Consider the following 5,000-nt stretch of genomic DNA (forward strand, 5'->3'; position numbering starts at 1 on the left):
ACTCGTGCTAAAATCCGACAACTCAATTCTGGACTGTTTGACCATTTACACCAAACCAAGACTCTTAAACTTCAACAATTAATAGGTCCGCAAATTACGGACGACACTACATTGCATAGCCATAATACCGTTATTACGATTCCAGAAAATCTTCCGCTTACTGACTCAGAGAAATCTGTTCTCAGTAAGGGCCTAAATTTTGTCCCTATTACCAAACGCACCAACGAATTTTGTATTAAGCAAGATTTTGAAAAATTCCTTCGCGGCGTTCAGTTAAAAGCCTTTTTTCACGACAAAGAGGATGATTCGGACACTTCTAATAAAGATATTTTTGAAACACTTCTAGTTCGCAAATCCAAATGGACTCCCCCAGAGGGACAATTTGCCTCTTTAGATTTTTTCACCAAAAAATGCCGGCACGACATTCACAAACTTAAATTCAATCGCAACACTAAATTTTCCAACCTTTCCTCGGAAGAGTGGGCGGCGCTTAAAAATCTTAGTAAACGCAACGACATAGTTGTCAAATCGGCCGACAAAGGCGGCGCGGTAGTTGTTTGGCGGTCCGACCTTTACCAAAAAGAAGCTTTGCGGCAACTTTCGGATACCTCGTTTTATGCCAAAATCCCTAAAGACCTCACTTCCAACAATCAAAAACTTGTCAAAGACACCATTCAAAATCTTATAGTTAATCAAGAATTACCGGACACTGCCACTAATCTCATCATCAACACCCCTAGAACTTCGTGCATTTACTTCTTGCCTAAAATTCACAAACCCAACAACCCAGGTCGACCTATCGTTTCTGCCTGTAGTTGCCCCACCGAACTCATTTCTAGCTACTTAGACAGGATTATGACGCCTATCGTCAAATCTTTGCCATCATACATTAAAGACAGTACACACGCACTACAAATTTTCCGCGATTTCAATTTCTCCGGCCAAGACAAACTTATTTTCACCATGGACATTACATCTCTATACACAGTCATTCCTAACAGCGAAGGTCTTCAAGCACTTAAACACTTTTTCGATCAACGCACTGTCAAAGAACCTAGTTCGGAAACGTTCCTCCGCCTTGCCGAACTAGTTTTAACGCTTAACTGTTTTTCATTCGCCGGGAACTATTACAAACAAATTAATGGTGTAGCGATGGGCACAAGAATGGGACCTAGCTATGCCAATCTTTTTGTAGGATATGTTGAACACCAATTTTTTAATCAGTACAACGGCCCCAAACCTGAACTCTACGGCCGCTACATCGACGACTGCATCGGCGCTATTTCATCCAGCAGAGAAGAACTCGATCAATTTATAACCTCCGTCAACTCTTTTCATCCGGCTCTTAAATATACCTGGGAAATTTCGGAAACTTCATTGGCTTTCCTAGATATCAAAGTTTCTATTAGAGGCAACGTGCTATGTACTAGTGTGCACTACAAACCTACTGATTCACACAGTTATTTGTTGTATTCATCGTCACATCCATCACATGTCAAGAACTCCATTCCTTATTCTCAATTTCTTAGACTTCGACGTCTATGTAGTGATGACTCCTAGCAAGAGATCGGGACCTAAGCGATCTGTTAAGATCACCGATCGTTTCACATGTACCTCCGCAAATGTCATTTATTGCATAACCTGTACGTTATGCAATAAATTATACATTGGTGAGACAGGTAGACGACTAGGTGACCGATTCCGCGAACACCTTCGCGATGTTGAGAAGAATGACAAGGATGCATCTAAGCCAGTCGCTCGCCATTTTAATCTGCCTAACGACTCCAAAAAACACATGGCTATCTGCGGCCTTTCCCTACATCTAGGTACGACGGAAAGCCGCAAGAATCTGGAACAAAAATTCATCTTTCAAATCGGCACCCTTAATCCTCACGGTATTAACGAACGCTTTTCATTGAACTAATATATTCCTACTTTTCACGTTGCCATGTTACCACCAATAGCGTAGCTCCTACTCTACTATAAAAACTACACGTAACCCATAATCCCTCGATTCGCTCTGACGAAGGGCTAACGCTCGAAACGTCAGCTTTTAGAATCTCTGTACGGTGGTCAATTTACATTATCAACTCCGTTGATAAACCAAATTTTTGTATACTACTTCCCTACCGACGCAGCACCACAGTTTCTTTAGAAACTACCCCTTCATTATTGTTTGCAATAGCCCACTTTATATTAAAATTCAGTCCTAAACAAAAGGCATCGTCTCGAGGCTCTGGGGAATTAATATAAGGATTTGTATGAGTTTATTCCCCAGAGCCTCGAGATGATGCCTTTTGTTCAGGACTGAATTTTAATATATCGAAATTTATTTCGTAAGAAAATTATTTAATTGTTTGCCGTTTTATAATTGAATTTTTTGATATTTTGAACACAGATCAATATAAAAATTAATTTTGTAGATTTGGATTATGACTTTGGAATGTTATTACCTTAGAATATTAACAAGTTAATGAGCAAAAAATTATCTTAAAAATGAATATGTAGATTTCTTATGCATATCTTGAGAACTGTAAACTCTTATTCCTAAACAACTTCAATAATTTATTATTCATAGCATAACAAATGAATATATGTATGCAGCATGTATTTATGTTTATTTATAGCACCATATTTTTGTTTAAGTGTCCTACCTACCTGTGGCAGCAGCCATTTGTGGGTAGATTTATGTACTTGTTTTGCAAATTTTGCTTTTAATAAAATATACCGGGTATTATTGCTTTTGGGATTTAAAACTTATCGCTCTATTTTTTCATACCATTGATCATCACGCTTTTTTCCCTTTACACATTAGCCAATGTCCCAGCTCCCTCAGCTCCTCCAGCGGACATGTTTTCACAATACACTGGTTATGAAAATACTCGCTTTGGTTAGTATAATAATTAACAATATTTACCCTGCAGGAAACTCCACTCACACAAAAGTGGTTTTCAGGGAGTTCCTGCATCTGATCAAATTGGAATTTAGAAATATTGGTTTTTGAGGAAAAGGGGAAAACTGGAGAACCTGGAGAAAAACCTGTCAGAGCAGAGTAAAGAACCAACAACAAACTTAACCCACATGTGGCCAGGAGTCCAGAATCGAACCCGAGATACGTTGGTGGGAGGCGAGTGCAATCACGCCGTCCCTTCTCCCTGTATATATTCAAATATACTTATTATTTCAATGATTAGGGTGTCAGTTGGACTGGAAGGAGATCACGTAACAAAGATGGATTAGAACGTAAAGTGTGGGATATCGATTGGGTTATGGACCAGAATTGAAGTTTAAATCAAACCTATTTTTTTACGTCCATCTTTTTCCTGGACCAGTGCCAACATTATAGACCTTTATTTTTGCAGTGATGTATGTAATAAAACTCTTTACGTTTGTCGACACCCAAAACAAGATTGAGTTCAGGCTCACTTCTTTTGGGAATTGGTGGTGGTGCCTCCCGTGGAGTAGAAGAATGGGGCTGGGAAAAGGGACTTTTTCTTGCCCCATTCTTCTTGTGTGCTTGTGGTACTCGCTCAATACCCAAAACCAGGTTAAGTACAATGTGTGAGCCAGCGAGCCATGTGAGTCAACATGCGAGTCAACGTTATCAAAAGCTAACCATTTTAAACTTGGTGTTTAGACTTAAATACCGTTTATCAGCGCTATTTGAAATGGGTGCTTATAGACTTAAATGCGAGACTCGCGTGATTTGCATGGCTTGCTGGCTTGCAGTTTGTTGAGACCCACCCAAAACAAGTGAGCCTGCTTATAGGCTAATGTTACTGCCTTATAAAGATTGTTGGCAAAGATAAATATTGTGTGGAAACGTGAATTATGGCCTTGGGTGCATTCCATTGGTTTTATTCAAGACTGGATCAGACGACCTCTAGCTATAATTCACAGCATCATTCCACCTGAATTGTCAGTGATGGAGTGTGGGATGTTATTTCAAAGCCTGAGAATTGGACTGGACTATGATTCCAAGGATATTGGTCTTGAAATCTCGCAGTATGTACATGCATGACATGAAATATTTTTACTATCTCAGGCAGTTCATTTGTCCCACCTCCTCCGCCATATGTACCACCACCGACAGCACAGATGCCAGAACAGCATTTCCAACAGTGAGTTTTGTGTCTACTATAGTATAAGACTAGGTACTATGAAATGTCAATATCATTTGCCTTTATGTGGTTCATTCTAATTGTCAAGGCTGTCATAGACTCATAAGCCCAGCTAGGAATTTAAGGTTTCATGTTTTGCTGATCATCACCATCATTATTGTCGTTATCATCATCATCACCATATCCTTCACCATCACAGTTACTGTAATTCATTGTTTTCTCTGTACAATCTTTATTTATTATCTACCGGAAACTGTTGTTCTTGCTCCTTCAGCAAACAAGTGCGTTTTTTGTGGAGTCTAGGCTTAGAAGTGCATTGCAAAATGTGTCACTGAGGTCAACATTGTTTTAGGCACCATAAAATATAAGTTTGCCTTTATATGGTTTGTTCTAATCGTTAAGGTTTTCGTAGACTTTTAAACCCAGCAAGGAAAGGTTTCACTCATTTTATTATCATCATCACCATCCTCAATTCTGTCCTCCTCATCATCATCATCGTCATAGCCTTCACATCCCATTTACTGTCATTTTCTCCCTGTGTAATCATTATTTTATACTACCTATGCCATTGTTGTTGTTGCCCCTAAAGCAAAAAGGTATTAGTTGTTTGTGGTCTAGCCTTGTAGGCCATGCAAATGCATTGCAAAATGTGTCACTGAGGTTAACGTGACCATTCAGTATTGATTTGTAGTTCCCCAGCGATAACTGATGACCAAGCCCCAGATGCCATGCTACAGTTTGTCAGCGAGCACTGTAGCTATGGCAAGGCGCCAGCGCAGGAAATGGTGATCAAGGACATAGTTCCAATCAGTGCTTATCATGTAAGTATTATATTTTAGCTTAGAGGGGCAGCTGTGGGTGGCAAGTCTGAAATCAGGT

General features: G+C 39.6%; 1 protein-coding gene across 3 annotated transcripts in view; it reads left to right on the top strand.

Annotated features, from left to right (window-relative positions):
• LOC137987839 (syntaxin-binding protein 1-like) overlaps nt 1-5,000 on the top strand; it is a 92,566-nt gene that overhangs the window by 31,284 nt on the left and 56,282 nt on the right. The window contains exon 14 of one of the 3 annotated variants that reach the window (XM_068833924.1): nt 2,816-2,891. The exons of 1 other annotated variant lie outside the window; for it this stretch is intronic. The gene's annotated coding sequence lies outside the window, so the exon portion shown is untranslated. Of the gene's footprint in view, nt 1-2,815; nt 2,892-4,866; nt 4,943-5,000 lie in introns of those variants that run through there. One more of the 3 variants, XM_068833926.1, reaches the window with a different exon arrangement.

The sequence above is a fragment of the Montipora foliosa genome, unplaced genomic scaffold (assembly GCF_036669935.1).
Source record: "Montipora foliosa isolate CH-2021 unplaced genomic scaffold, ASM3666993v2 scaffold_390, whole genome shotgun sequence".
Lineage (NCBI taxonomy): Eukaryota > Metazoa > Cnidaria > Anthozoa > Scleractinia > Acroporidae > Montipora > Montipora foliosa.